General features: G+C 43.6%; 1 non-coding gene across 1 annotated transcript; it reads left to right on the top strand.

Annotated features, from left to right (window-relative positions):
- The first annotated feature begins 632 nt into the window (after positions 1-632).
- On the top strand, positions 633-735 carry LOC125939199 (U6 spliceosomal RNA). Its single transcript, XR_007462957.1, has one exon. It is a non-coding gene; the product is annotated as a U6 spliceosomal RNA (small nuclear RNA).
- Positions 736-16,295: the final 15,560 nt, after the last annotated feature.

The raw sequence follows: 16,295 nt of genomic DNA, 5'->3' as shown, positions 1-16,295 counted from the left end.
TGTCTTGTGGCCTATCTCTCTGTCTCTCAAAAATAAATGTTAAAAAATTAAAAAAAAAAAAGATGTACCACGAGATTAATGTTTCGTGCTTGCTGACAGAACATCCACTCTATAGTAGCTGGATCAAGGAGTCCTTTTACCTTTTAAGTCTTATTATTTAAGAAATACAGATGGGGGCACCTGGGTGATTCAGTCAACTGAGCGTCTGACTTCGGCTCAGGTCATGATCTCAAGGTTTGTGAGTTCGAGCCCACATCAGGCTCACACACTCACAGGGTGTGGCTTGCTTGGGATTCTCTCTTTCTATCATAATAAAGAAATAAACTTAAAAAAAAAAGAGAGAAATACAGGTATGCCTGGGTGGTTCTGTCAGTTGAGCGTCCGACTCTTGATGTTGGCTCGGGTCATGATCTCATGGATCATGAGATCAAGCCCCAAGCCAGGCTCTGTGCTGACAGCATGAAGCCTGCTTGGGATTCTCTTTCTCCCTCTCTCTCTCTGCCCCTCTTCTGTGTGCGTGCTCTCTCTCTCTCTTTCTCTCTCTCTCCCTCTCTATCAAAATAAATACGTAAATATTAAAAAAAGGAACATCTGTGATTCATGGGAAGAGGTCAAAATATTAACAGTAATAGGTGCTTGCTTCACAGGCGCATTTACTAAAGTTGGAACAGTACAGAGATTAGCACGGCCCCTGGGAAGGATGATATGTGAAATCTTGAAAAAAAATCAACATTAATAGAAGTTAGGAAGAATTAAAAAATTTTTATTTTATTTTAGAGAGAGAGAGACACACCACACACACACACACACACACACACACACACACACAGAGTGTGAGCGGGGGAGGGACAGAGGGAGAGGGAGACACAGAATCTGAAGCAAGCTCCAGGCTCTGAGCTGTCCACACAGAGCTTGACGTGGGGCTCGAACTCATGGACCATGAGATCATGACCTGAGCCAAAGCCACCCGGGCCCCCTCAGCCACCAATTCAGCCACCCGGGCGCCCCTGAAGAAAGTGGCTTCTTGAGACAGAAGCTGCTCCTGGTGGAGAGGCTGTGAAGACTGATGAACTGACAACAGAAGTTTTAGAATTTTATGTAAATATAATTGATAAAGCCATGGCAGGATGTGAGAGGACCGACTCCAGTTTTGAAAGAAGCTCTACCGCGGGGAAAATGCTATCACACAGCAGCACATGCTGCAATCATCCGTGAAAGGAAAAGTCAATGGATGTGGCAAACTTGACCGTTGTCTTATTTTAAGAAACTGCCACAGCCACCATAACCCTCAAGCCTCCAGCACCCTGATCAGTCAGCAGCCATCAGCAAGGAAGCAGGACCCTCCACCGGCAGAAAGATTGATTTGCTGAAAGCTCAGATGAAGGTTAGCATTTCTTTTTAGCAATAAATTAGTTTTTAAAAAATTTTTTAAACATTTATTCATTTTTGAGCGACAAAGAGAGACAGAGCATGAGTGGGGAAGGGGCAGAGGGAGGGAGACACAGAATCTGAAGCAGGCTCTGGGCTCCGAGCTGTCAGCACAGAGCCTGACGTGGGGCTTGAACTCACGGACCGCTAGATCGTGACCTGAGCCGAAGTCAGATGCTCAACTGACTGAGCCACCCAGGCGCCCCAGCAATAAATTAGTTTTTAATTAAGATATGCACATTGTAGGGTGCCTGGGTGGCTATGTCGGTTAAGCGTCCGACTCTTGGTTTTGGCTCAGGTCCTGATCTCACTGTTTGTGTGTTTGAGCCCCACATCGGGCTCTGCGATGACAGTGCAGAGCCTGCTTGGGATTCTCTCTCTCTCTCTCTCTCTCTCTCTCTCTCTCTCTGTCTCAATAAATAAATAAATAAATAAATAAATAAATAAACTTCATTTTTTAAATTAAAAAGATTGGTTTTTTTAGACATAATGCTATTGCACACTTATGAGACTACAGTATAGTGCAAACCTAACTTTTATATGCACTGGGAAACCAAAAAATTCATTTCACTCACTTTATTGCAATACTTGCTTTTTGGTAATGTTTGGAACTGAACCCACACTATCTCTAAGGTACGCCTGAGTTGGTCTCTCCAACCTCTTAGGTTTTTTTCTCTGGATTTCCCTAACGCTCTTCACCTTTCTCTCCCTCTTTTTTTAAGTTTATTTATTTATTTTGAGAGACAGATAGAGTGTGAGCAGGGGAGAGGCAGAAAGAGAGGGAGAGAGGGAGAATCCCAAGCAGGGTCTGTCGGCAGAGGCCGACACGGGGTTCGAACCCATGAAACTGTGAGATCATGACCTGAGATGAAATCAAGAGTCGGAAATTTAACCAGAGGAACCACCCAGGCCCCCAGCATTTTTTTTCCTCTCTTTCTCTCCCTGCCTCCCCACAAGTTTCTGGACCCCAAGAAGTAAAAGGCAGTGTGGGCTGGCAGTAGGGAGCATGGTGCTGGGAGTGCCTCTTGCTTCTGGCTGTTCTCCGGGGGTGTCCTTCTTTCTACACTCAGTCTCTCCTTGGGTGTCCAGAAATGGCCCCTTTCTGCCCTCCCTTCCTTCTCTGGCTCCCTTAGGCAGGAATTGGTGCTTTGTGCCAGAGATGAGGCTGGCATCAGGGACACAGCAATAGGACAGGCACAGGAGACAGGTCAGGGGAACCCAACAACGTGGAGGTGACCTTGCCACGCCCCCCCATGGCATTCCAGGGGAGCAAAGCCTGTGCCCTGAGCCACAGACCCAGAGGGCCACCAGACCTCTCTTTATTTCCTCCTGTCCTCTGTGAATCCAAGAGGAGAGCCCCACCCACTTCCTTCCTCTCCCTTGCACCCAGCTCTCTCAGTGAGGGAATTCTGAAAATATGAGGGAAGGCACTGGAAACCCAGCCTAAAGGTTCTTGGAAGACCTGGAAGGCTGGGTTTGGGGAATGCACATCTCCAATGCCACTGAAGGTAAATCCATGTGAGTTATGGCAAAATAGATGTAGTTAAACTCTGTGTCATTCAACCGAAGGGTTGATTCTGTTTGAATCTGATCACACAAATGTCAAAGAACAGAAAATATGGGCATGGTTCTTTTGTAAAGAGCTACATTTTAAACACGTTTCCATCCTTGAGATAGATAAATAGATATCTACACAAAAATCCACGTACAGAATTCCCATTAGAGTTAGAATCATTCCAGGAGAGGATGGTTGTGTGATTGGGTCAGTTTTATTCGAAGAGGGCAGCTTTCAGACCGAGTGATACTAATATATATTATTTAATAGGGACACGATACGGGGTGGTGGTTAAGCAAGTAGGCTCCGCTCAGGGTTCAAATCCCAGCCCTTCTGCCTCCATTGAGGAATCTTAGGCAAATAAGTCATTAACGGCTCTGGGCCTCAGTTTACCTTTCTGTGAAATGGAGCCAATTTAGAATGAAAAGGCTTCTACTACTGGTTAGATATTAGAACGGCGCCTGGTATAGAGAACATGCTCAGTGAATGGTAGCACTCTTGTTTTTTTAATAATGTACCCACATCTCATATTCATCGGTCCTTATAATTTTCCCTGGAGTGTTCTCTTCCCTAGACAGATGAAAAAAACTGAGGTTCAGAGAGGACCTCGGTGACAGTCGGAAGAGGGTGCGGGGAAGACAGTCGAGGTAGAGAAGTTTGCACCTCAGACCCAGGAGGGTTCTAATTCCCCGCACCGCCAGGTTGGCCCCACAAGAGGCGTCCTTGGTGGAGAGCTTTGGACGTTCGAAATAGGGAGTGAGCACGTTAGCTAGGACACCCATTCATTTCCCTCCTCAACAAACATAGTTAGTGTTCCTGCGAAGGCACTTGAAATACCTTGAAATAAGTCAGTGAAAGACAGCCCTGCCACCGGCTGTCAGTAAGGCACCCAGAGGAGTAAACAGGAAATTACAATAAGGAGAGACGATTGTGCTGCCAGGGAAAAGTGCCTGGCGCCTGAGGAGTCCAGGGCGCCTGGCCAGCATGGCCTGGGGAGCAGGCGTGGAAGTTCTCTTAGAAGGCCTCCCACAGGACCGGCCGAGCTCGAAGCCAGCTGAGGTCTAGGCGAGGGCGGGGGTTCGGAGAGGAAACAGGAAGAGAAGGCAGAGGCCGAAGGTGCGCTGGGGGCAGAGGGCGACCCTGCTGCAGGGAGGAGGAACAGAATCCAGATGAGGAAGAGCCTGAGCCAAGATGGAGGTCAAACAGCGGGGTGAATTCAGGAAATGTCCGGTGCGCGCGAGGCGGGGGCTGGAAACAGTGCTTGGGCGAGTCTGGGTGGTTCTGACTAGCTGGTGCCACTAAGGGAAAGAGGGACAGCAGACTCACTCTGGGGGACGGGTTGAGGAAGCCAAGTTTCCAACAAGGTGAAGGTGCTTCTGCAAGACCCACGGGACCTAGAGGCTCACGTCTCTGGCAGGAGCGTGTGCAGCGGTTAACCTCGGGCAGCGTGGGAGAAATGTGGCGCGTTGGGCGAGAGAATGAGGCTGCAGAGGCGATGGGCAGGAGGGGCACCTCCGGCGGACCTGCCTGTGGAGACAGAATAAACGCAAGGAGAAATGCGAGGGGTGTGAAAGTGCAGCGATAGACTCCCAAAAGGGAGATTTAAGAAATTGCAAAAAAAAAAAAAAAAAAAAAGAAAAGAAAATTATTTTGTAAATAAATGCACCCACAGATACAAACACACAAAGGCATTGAGAAACAGGAAGTGGTTATCCTGGGAAGTAGGCTGAAAGGTGAATTTTGGTTTTCTTCTGTGTGCTTTTCTCTATTTTCCATGTTCTAATGAGAATTTGTAATCCTGGGGGGCGTCTGGGTGGCTCAGTCGGTTAAGCATCCACCTTCCGCTCAGGTACCAATCTCTTGGTTGGAACCCCACCCCTGGCTTCGCACTGATAGCTCAGAGCTTGCTTGGGATTCTCTCTCTCTCTCTCTCTCTCTCTCTCTGTCCCTCCTGCACACGCATGCTCTCTTTCTCTCAAAAATAAACAAACATAAAAAAAAAAAAGAATATGTAATCCCAGAAGTCAAAGGACACAATAAATGTTATTTACAATAAGAAGAGTCTTTATAGAGCCAGATGTCACCAAGAGGTCAAATGTCACCAGGACGAATGAGGAACTAGAGGGGTTTTGGGATGTGGCTCTGAGAGGGGACAGGTGGCCTGAGGAAAGCAGTTCTGCTGGAGTGAAAGGGAGGAGTGGGGTCTGTGTGGCAGGCATTAAAACCCAGTGGAGGGGTGCCTGGGTGGCTCAGTCAGTTAAGCGTCCAAGTTCAGCTCAGGTTTTGATCTTGTGGTTCACAAATTCAAGCTCTGGGTCGGGCTCTGTACTGACAGCTCAGAGCCTGGAGTTGCTTTAGATTCTGTGTCTCTGGCTCTCTCTGCCCCTCTGCCTCTCACGCTCTGTCTCTCTGTCTGTCTCTCTCTCTCTCAAAGGTAAATAAATAAACATTAGGGAAAAAAAAACAGTGGAAAGACAAATGACAAACAAAGGGAAATATTCGCAGCCCCTACGGCAGAACAAAGACAAATCTTCCTAAAATATAAATAGCTCCTAGACTTGTATAAGGAAAAACACAAAAGCCTAGTATAAAAATGGACAAAGAATATACAGAGGCAGCTCACTGAAAATGAAATGCAAGCAAAACGGGAGTCTTAGCTCAGTTTCAACTTGCAATAAGAAAAATGCAAATTATGAGGACACTGAGAAACAATTTTGTTTCTACCAGATTAGAGATATGTAAAAGTTTTACCACATACCGTGTTGATGTGGGGAGATATGCACTCTCTCATATTGCTGGTGGCAGTATAAATTCCCCCGATATGGAGGGAGCTTAATATATATAATGAATTACTGATGTATATGCTTTTTTAAAATTTTTGTTTTTAAGATTTATTCATTTTTCAGAGACAGTCAAAGCATGAATGGGGAAGGGGTATAGAGAGAGAGGGAGACACCGAATCCAAAGCATGCTCCAGGGTCTGAGCCATCAGCACAGAGCCCGAAGCGGGGCTCGAAATCACGGACCTCCCGATCATGACCTGAGCCGAAGTCGGATGCTTAACCAACTGAGCCACCCAGGCGCCCCTGATGTATATACTTTTTAACTTAATATCCCACTTTTAGAAACGTATCTTCTAGAAATATCTGCATTATATGAAACGCCACGTGTGGTGTCATTCATTGTAGCATTGATTATAATAGTTGAAGATTGGGAACAACTGTCAGGAAAGAACAGACAAAGTCAATGTCAAGACTTCACTACATAGTGAGATCCTATGCCACTATAAAAAAATCATACAGAAGCTCTCTGTGCACCAATAGAAAAATATCTCCAAGGTATCTATTTTAATTACTTTAAAAAATAAACTATTTTTTAAAGTTTATTTTATTATTTATCTCTGAGGGGGAGGGGCAGAGAGAGAGGGAGACAGAGGATCTGGGCTCTGCGTTGACAGCAGCGAGCTTGATGTGGGGCTCGATTCACGAACAGTGAGATCATGACTTGAGCCAAAGTCGGACACTTAACTGACTGAGCCACTCAGGCGCCCCACCTATTTGTTTGAGAATAGTTTTACATTTACAGAGAAATTGTGAAGATAGTACAGACTATTTCTGTATCCCCCACACCCAATTCCCCCTATAATTAGCATCTGACCTTAGGATAGTATGTTCGGTACAGTTAAGGAACTGATATTGATAACATTAGTATTAACTGAAACCCATACTTTATTCAGATTTCCCTAGCTTTTACCCAGTGTCCCTTTTCTGTGCCAGGGTCCCATCCAGGAGACCACATGACACTTAGTTGTCTTTTTCTCCTTAGGTTCCTCCTGGCTCTGTGTCTCAGACTTTCCTTGTTTTGGTGATCTTGACAGTTTTGAGGAATCCTGGGCAGGTGTTTTGCAAAATGTCCCTCAGGTGAGATTTGTCTGTTTTTCTCATGATTAGACTGGAGTGTTGGAGTTGGGGGGAAAGAAACCAAAGAAGTAAAAAGCCATTCCTGTTGACGCTGACCTTGATCAGCTGCCTGAAGTTGTGTTTGTCAGGTTTCTCTACCATTAAGTTACTCTTTCCTCCCACTTTTCATACTGCCCTCCTTGGAAGGAAGTCACTAGGTGCTGCCCACGCTTAAGGGGTGGGCAATCACGCTCCACCTTTGACGTACTCTCATCGTTGTGTTCTTTGTTTTTGCCATTATTTTGAGCATTTCCTTACTTTCTGGCACAAGACGCATTGGACTCATCTTATACCTTTCCTGCACCAGCCCTAGAATCAGACATTTCTCCCACAAGCCCCAGTTCTGTTTATTGGTGAATGGTATTAGAAACCAAGTACTGGGCACTTGGTGTGCTCATTGCTACTGGAGTGTTGTTGCTTTGGGCCCTCTCAGCCTGCAGAGGAAGGAAATGCGTGTGTGTATACTGACCCCAGTATACACACATATCTATAAATATATTGTATGTAATCATCTGTATCTATGTCAAGCTAAACGTGAATTCATATTGATATCTCCAAGTCTGATCTATGACCACATGGATCATCTAGCCTCTTTTCCTGGCTTATCTGTAATATTCCCAAGATAATAATTTTTTTTTTTTAGAAAAAAGGAGGGTGTAGGGGCACCTGGGTGACTCAGTCAGTTGTGCGTCCGACTTCGGCTCAGGTCATGATCTCGAGGTCTGTGAGTTTGGGCTCTGCGTCGGGCTCCGTGCTGACAGCTCAGGGCCTGGAGCCTGCTTCGGATTCTGGGTCTCCCTCTTTCTCTGTCCCTCCCCCACTCATGCTCTGTCTCTCTGTCAAAAATAAATAAACATTAAAAAAAAATTAAGAAAAAAAGGAGGGTGCAGACTGATGAGTATACCAGGCTACCTTTTGTGCAAAGAGGGTAGAGAAATAAAATATGTTTGGGGGCACCTGGGTGGCTCAGTCAGTTAAACATCCGACTCTTGGTTTCGGCTCAGGTCATGATCTCAACGGTTTGTGAGTTCGAGCCCCACATCTGGCTCCGTGCTGACGGCTCAGAGTCTGGAGCCTGCTTCGGATCCTATGTCTCCCTCTCTCTCTGTCCCACCCCTGCTCATGTTCTGTCTCTCGTCTTTCAAAATTGAATACATGTTAAAAAAAATTTTTTTTTAATGGTTAAGATGGGAAAGTTTATATTCTGTTGAAACCGTCATTTAAAAAATGTACAAAAAAGTTACCGTGTTCATTTTGCTTTACTGTTTTCCACTCAGCGTATTTTCAGAATCTTATAGCCGTGGCTGTGTGGTGTCCAGTCCACTGCTCCTGTTATGTGGTAGTCCATAGTTTTTCTAGCACATTCTATTTTTTAAATTGAGAAATAATTGACATATGACATTATATTATATTAGTTTATATACATTATAAACATTATATTAGTTTACATACAAATATGATTCCATTTTTTTTTCTTGTGTTGAGAACTTTTAAGAACTCTTTGGGCAGGGCACCTGGATGGCTCAGCAAGTGCAACATCTGACTCTTGATCTTAGTGTTGTGACTTCGCCCCACCTTGGGTGTAGAGATTAGTTAAAAATGAAATCTTAAAAAAAAAAAAAGAACTATTCTCCTAACAACTTTCAAACATACAACCGTATTATTAACTATAGTCACAAAGCTGTACATTACATCCCCATGACATATTTATTTTATAACTGGAAATTTATACCTTTTGACCCTCTTCACCCATTTTGCACACACCCCCATCCCCACCAATCTGTTCTTTATATGTATGAGTTAGATTTTTTGCTTTTGGCTTTGTTTTTGTTTTTTGTTTTTTTAAGATTCTACACATAAGTGAGATCATACATATTTGTCTGTCTTTGTCTGACTTATTTTACTCAGTATAATGCCCTCAAAGCCCATCCATGTTGTTGCAAACGGCAAGATTTCTGGCCCACTTTAGACCCCGCTTTCTCAGAAACCAGAAGACAAAGCTATGGTGCTATTCTGAGGGACTGGAGAAGTTGGGCTGAGGGGGTTCCTGTGATGTGGCCTCATCCTTGCAGAAAAACTGGAAGCCGTGGAGGGGGGCCTGAAGGAAATGGGGGCAGCAGCTGCAGAGAATGGCAGTTAGTCATCAAGATGTGAAATCTAGATTGCCACATGGCCTCGATCAAGGTCACCCAGCCTGAGCTGTGCAGGTTGCAGGCAGCACGGGCCAGGGCCCTTCCCCAGCCAAACCCTACCACCCGGTTCCGTGCACAGAGGAAGCTAGCCACAATGAAGGCCAGGGGAGAAGATCAGAAAGTGTAGTTACAGATCCTTGAGAGACAGCAAGGACAAAGTGGGAATGACCTTCCAGGGCATTAGGCTGAGAGAGCAGGCAAATGAAGTTGAGCTGGGATCAAGTCCAAAGGGACTGGAGAAACAGGGGGCGGGATGCAGATTTGGCAGGGGACAGGCCAGACAGGCCTGGCTGTAGCTGGGGGGGGGGGGGGCACTTCTGTTTCAGAGTCTGGATGTGGGAGAATGTGACGCATGCACGCTTGCGTATGTGTTAGACGCGTGTGTTCACTAGATGCATTTATCACATGTATGCTAATTCATTTCACTTCTCGAATGCTAGGCAGCCGCCATGTGGTGCAACTCTGGGCGTGCACCACACCATCTAGGTGAATGACACTCCCTCTGATTGGTCGGCACACAAACTACAGGTGGGGCTCCTTCATCTAAATGTGATGATGATGATGATGAGTTTACCCCCCGGGGAGCACTCACTGCTCACCAAGCACTGAGCACACTTTGATCCCTGTTGTCCACCCGACACGCCCTGAGAGGTAGCCAGGGGCACCCCTGTTAAAAAGAAAACCACGGCCCCCTCATGGAGTCACTTAGGTTAAGGCCCCACATCCGCAAACCAAGACTAATACCTGACTTAACTGCAGTTTCAACCCCTCCCAGGAATGTGACCTTTAATCAGTCAACCTGGAATTTCTTGGGCAGCGCTAGGAAATGTACAGATAGACTGCTTCCGTTCCCTTTGCCTGAAACAATACACTGCTAATAATTTCCCTTTCCCGCTTCCTCTCTGCCTTTGCAAACCTTTCTTTTTCTACAGCTGGACGGAGCTTTTTTCTGTTTGCTGGGTGGGACGCTGCCTGATTCATAAATTATTCAATAAAGCCAGTTCGATCTTTCCAACCACTCAGTTGAATTTTGGTTGTTTAACAGATTTGGTGGCCGCGGCAGACCCCGAAGAAGACTGTGGATAGGCGTGGTAGCTGCGAACCCCTTTTTGAGTTCACTGTCTTTCTCACCGTTTCCCAGGGCTGTGGGTAAGTCCCTCTCAGTTGGGAACCGGGCTTTCTTTGCGATGAGTTCCTGATCTAACTGGCTTCCCGGTCCAGGGCTTAGTGGGTCAGTTTGAGATGGCAAGCTGAGGCTGGAGCCCTTGGTTCAGTCTTCAGTTCCCAGTGGTTTGGAACTGCTCGCCCGAGAGGGAGACTGAGGTCTGCCTGTGGAGTCCACACTGGAATTGCTGGCACTGTGCAGTCTTCTATGGGCTGGTCCGCAGTGACTTCTAAATCCTCGTTCTTGGTTCTGTCCTCAGATTCCACGCAGGGAGCTGCTGGTGGCAGCTGTGTTTCTCCATTTGTATGGAATCAGTCTGCAGTCCCCATCCTTTGAGGTCGGGTTGACCTTTCCCCAGCCCCTAGTTCTTTGGGTACTGCTGCGGCCACGGTCGGTTTCCTTGGTTTCTGTGGCTTTCTGTTAGTGTACCCACAAGGTAAGGTATAATTGCTGATGGGGATCTTGGAAGCCAAAAAGCCACAAAAATTGGTGGTCATGGGTTCAGCATTTAAGAGTTGTTAGAGTGTGAAGAGTGCCACCTGACCCAAAGACGCCCGTGTTAGGATAAGTTGGCCACAGAATGGGTTAGATTGACACTAAGTCATCTACCAACCTCAAGAAAATTTTCACGCGGGGCATCTGGGTGGCTCCGTCTGTTAAGTGTCCGACTTTGGCTCAGGTCACAATCTCAGGGTTCTTGAGTTTGAGTCCCGTGTCAGGCTCTCTGCTGTCAGCACAGAGCCTGCTTCAGATCCTCTCCGCCCCCCCCCCCCCCCCCCCCCTCCCCCCCCATCTCTCTCTCTCAAAAATAAATAAACATTTAGGGTGCCTGAGTGGCTCAGTCAGCTAAGCATCCAGCTCTTGATTTTGTCTCCAGTCATGATCTCATGGTTTGTGGGTTCGAGTCCCGCAGTGGGCTCCGTGCTGATGCGCGGCGTCAGCTGGAGATTCTCTCTCTCTCCTCTGTCTCTGCCCCTCCCCCACTCTCTATCTCAAAATAAATAATAAATAAACAAGTAAATAAACATTTAAAAAAAGAGACAATTTCTGTGCAATGAGGTGAAACACTGAAACACCACACAAACCCAATTCCATGTGCATCTTTCTTAGGTATTAATCTGGCTTCGAGAAACCCAGAAGCTTAATGAAAAAAACAAACAAACAATAAAAGTAAGTAAATAAATAATAAAGATGGGATCCTTAATTCTTACAGAGTCAAGTGTACCACCTTCCAGTGCACCTGCTTATTTTATGTCTAAGAACTTCGGTTCTGGAAGCTATAGATATTTACACAAATGGCAAAATCTTACTATGCTTGATTTGCGTTCTGAGGAACTTGGCTTCATAAACGTCAGGTGGTGATCCCCAAAATAAGGCCAAAGTGAGTTGTACTTCATTTACAGCTAGATCTGGCTGGACAGAAATGTAGGTTAAACTCCTTTACCAGCCCTCAGGGGAATTACAGTGGCCATTAGGAAGAATGTTCCAATCAGATAAGATCATTTAAGAAGTACACGTAAAAACAAAGGCTTCAAAATTGCAAAACCAGCTTTATTGAAACTTTCGGTGCAAAAAAGCTGATAAAAAATTACGAAGACACAGAAGTAATACAAACGACTGTAAGACTGTCCTAATTCTTACTGCCTCCCCCTCCCTCTATCCTTTACTCAGATTCCTTCTAGTTATCCTCTGTCTGAATTGCCTTTACACTACATGACTGGAGACAAAAGTCCACCGGTTTAATCACTTTACAGACACCACCATATCTGTTGTCAAAGGAGCCCCCCCTACCCCCCTTGAGCCTCTCCCAGAGCTGATGCGACTCTGTGGAAATCTTCTGGTAAGCTGCTACATTGTTCCCTGACACAGCCAAAGGAAAACTAAAATTAAAAGCCAAACAAAGCCTTGCCAAATTCTAGTAAATATCAGAGCTATACTCTCTCCACTTTAAGCCCCACTCAGAACCTTAGGATGGGATCCTGGAAAAACTGATGGAAGCTGGCTAGAAGGCTGTTTCCTATCAGTGAAATGTACCCACGAAGAAAGAAACTAACAAACATTTCACCATAGGTGGGTGGATATGTCAGTCCTCCACATTCAGGCTACAGCCCAGTTCTTCAGAAGAGGGATTAAAGGCAACTGTCCTTATCTTACAAATCTTTACAAAACTAGACTTGCAGCTCTAAAGGCAATTCAAAGTTCACCTATTTCTTTACTAATTCCCAAACCTCCCCTATCTCAAGCGGCTTGTAAATGATTGACTTTACAAAGCCAAAGTCCTTCTTGGAGGAATTTGCATTCTCTTCCTGGGACTTTGAGATAAAAATATTAAAAGTACAAACTTCAGGAAAGCCATTCTTTCCCCCTCTTTAAAAAATTTTTTTAATAATGTCTTGGGGTGCCTAGGTGGCTCAGTCGGTTAAGCATCCGACTTCAGCTCAGGTCATGATCTCGCAGTTTGTGGGTTCGAGCCCCACGTCGGGCTCTGTGCTGACAGCTCAGAGCCTGGAGCCTGCTTCCAATTCTGTGTCTCGCTCTCTCTGTGTCCCTCCCCTGCTCATGTTCTATCTCTCTGTGTCTCTCAATAATAAATAAACATTAAAAATTTTTTTTTAGAAATTAATAATGTCTTAATTCTAGAAGTCTGTATGTTTTAATTCCCTTCACTTATTTTGCCTAAAGTAATTCTTACCAGAAGTAGAATGAAAGGGAGAAAGGCAATTAGAAGTTTTTTAATTTAATTAAAAAAACTTTTTTATTTGAGAGACAGCCATCTGGAGAGAGAGAGAGAGAGAGAGAGAGAGAGAGAATCTTAAGCAGGTTCCATAGTCAGCTTGGAGCCTGATGAGGGGCTTGATCCCACAACCATAAGATCACGACCTGAGCCAAAATCAAGAGTCAGAAGCTCAACTGACTGAGCCACCCAGGCACCACAGGCCATTTGAAATTTACATGAATGGGGGCACTTGGGTGGTTCAGTCAGTTAAATGTCTGACTTCGGCTCAGGTCATGATCTCGCAGTTTGTGAGTTCAAGCCCCACACTGGGCTCTCTGCTGTCAGCACAGAGCCCGCTTCAGATCCTCTGTCTCCCTCTTTCTCTGCCCCTCCCCCTTGTTGCTCTGTCTCTCTCTCTCTCTCAAAAATAAATGTTAAAAAAAAGAAACTTAGACGAATGAAAAGTCATGTGTTTTCTTCCACAAATATTAGTAGAAAAATCTTTAGCAATCTGAGCAAGTCACCTGAACTTATTTCATCTGCCAGAAAAAGTTTGGATCTAACTGTTCTTTTATAAACTAGTGAGTTTTGTATTTTCATGCCTGTCTCGTGGCTAAAAATTTTAAAACGATAATTGTAAAGTCTCTGTTTATATGTTTATTGTAGATAGGTGACATTTTCTACTTCTGTGTGGAATTGCTAGAATTAATTTGCGAAGGCTTCTATTTAACTGGCTTAAAAATAAACACTTATAAATGAAATATTTCTAAATTTCAGAAGTATAATAGAAGCTAATCCAAGTGCTTTTCAGGTTCACATGCTCTGGGAAGATATTTTAGTATTAAAGCTAGTTTAAGGTTGTTAGTTTAATTAAAATAAACATGTCTTTGAAGTTATTAGCATTAAATATAATACTTTTATCCTACCCTGGTTTGCTAATCGAGGAAGGTCACGTTATCTCTGTTACAAAATTTGTCAACAAGAAAAATACCTTGGGACAATAGTTGATTTTATCTAATGTCTCATAAAGTTTTTGTGGGTAATCTAAACATAATTGTTAAGAAAAAATAAATTGAGTAGATATAAATAAGATAAAAAAATCTTAGGTAAACTTTTAAAATAATTTCCTCACGGGGCGCCTGGCTGGCTCTGTCGGAAGAGCATGTGACTCTTGATCTCAGGGTTGTGAGTTCGAGCCCCACATTGGGAGAAGAGATTACTTAAAAAAAAAAAAAAAATTTCCTGAAATCTTTTAAACATCTTTTTTGTTTTGTTTTCAAAGCAGGCTCCACACCCAGCTTGGGGCTTGACCCTGAGAACAAGATTTGCATAGCCTACCGACTGAGCCAGGCAGACACCCCTTCCTCAAGTCTTTTTGGTAACCTGAAATCTTAAAGTTTTGCCAAGTGATGAGTTAAGTTAAATTCAAAGAATATCTAGATCATTTCCAAATAAGATAAAATGCTGAAACATTAATTACTGAACACAGGCTTCTCCTTTTTTTTTTTTTTTTTTGCTTCCTTTTACAGACAAGCTAAAAATAATTGTCTCTATTAATAAACATGGTTTATGCCATGGTGAGAAATTTTCTATAAAAAAGCATATTCTGAGGCTCCCAGGTGGCTCAGTCGGTTAAGTGTTCAACTTCGGCTGAAGTCATGATCTTGCGGTCTGTGAGTTTGAGCCCTGCATCGGGCTCTGGGCTGACAGCTGGGAGCCTGGAGCCTGCTTCAGATTCTGTGTCTCCCTCTCTCTCTGCCCCTCCCCTGTTCATGCTCTGTCTCTCTCTGTCCCAAAAATAAATAAACGTTAAAAAAAAATTAAAAAAAAAGATAATATTACAAAATTACTATATTTCTGTCTACAAAAATGCATTTCCATTAACTTCTTTTACTGAAAGCACACATCCTGTTCTCGCATTACTTTTTGTAATATAGTAATTTTGTTCTAAAATAGGGGTACTTAAAGAGGAAAATAGAGGACAAAATCTGAATGTAAAACAGAAAGAGTTGTAGAAGATTTGTGGAAAGGGAAATTTTCAAAAGGAATTTTAATATGTGATCAAATTGGCTAAGATTAAAATGAACTTATTTAAAAATGAGATTTAGGGGTGCCTGGGTGGCTCAGGTGGTTAAGCACCTGACTTCAGCTCAGGTCATGATCTCACGGTTCATGAGTTCAAGCCCCGAATCAGGCTTTCTGCTGTCAGCGCAGAGCCCATTCTGGATCCTCTGTCTCCCTCTCTCTGACCCTCCCCCTGCTCTCTCTCTCTCTCTGAAAAATAAATAAACATTAAAAAAAATAAGCTTTAGTATCAAAAGTAAACAGCTGCAAAATTAGAAGTTAGCTTTTCTTGCTGTCAAAAGGACAAAGTTTTCTCAGGGCATCTGGTCAGCTCAGTGGGAAGAGCATGTGACTCTTGATCTTGGGGTCATGGGTTTAAGCCCCACATTGGATGTAGAGATTACTTAAAAAAAAAAAAATATATATATATACATATATATATATTATATATATATATGTATATATATATAAACTTAAAATATATATATATATAAACTTAAAAAAAGAATATTTTTTCTAGATTATTGACCTGTATTTAAGAAGACATTATAAACAAAGGTTTTTCTTCACCTTTAATGTAATCTGCCTAGAAATGCAAAGATTGTATGCTTGCCTTTATTGAGTCTCTGATTACTTAGGAAAAAAAAAAACCTGGAATCTTTTTAATGCTAAAAGAGTTGAAATTTTTAATAACTATTTTAACTTTCTGTATTTGCTTGCAAAGTCTTTACTTCTTGCTTTGGTTAAATGGATAACTAAGTATTGTGAAAGTGACCCATGATTCTATTTGCCCAAGTGTTTTAAAACCTTTTTGATTGATTGATTTTGAGAGAGAAAGTGGGTGAGCATGAGAGGAGGAGAGACAGAGGGAGGGAGAGAATCTTAAGCAGCCTCTACGCTCAGGACTGTGAGATCATGACCTGAGCCGCAATCAAGAGTCGGATGCCTAACTGACTGAGCCACCCAGGTGCCCCAACCTTTTTGATATTTTTGATGAGCTTCCCCCAAATCAAATCCTAAATAGTCTTTTTGACCTTGAACTACCTTTGAGTTATTCCAGACATTTCCCGGAACATCTCAAAGGATTTGTTCTCTCTCCTTATAAAAAGGGAGATATCAAACTTAATTAGGCTTATCTGATATATTAAATTACACGGGGAGCATTGTCAAATAAGAAATAATACTGATGTGGGAAACAAAAGGCAAAGGAAATGCA

The sequence above is a fragment of the Panthera uncia genome (genome assembly GCF_023721935.1).
Source record: "Panthera uncia isolate 11264 chromosome B2 unlocalized genomic scaffold, Puncia_PCG_1.0 HiC_scaffold_24, whole genome shotgun sequence".
NCBI classification, from domain to species: Eukaryota; Metazoa; Chordata; class Mammalia; order Carnivora; family Felidae; genus Panthera; species Panthera uncia.
Note: the sequence above shows the minus strand (reverse complement) of the source record. Positions and strands in the feature narration are given on the sequence as shown.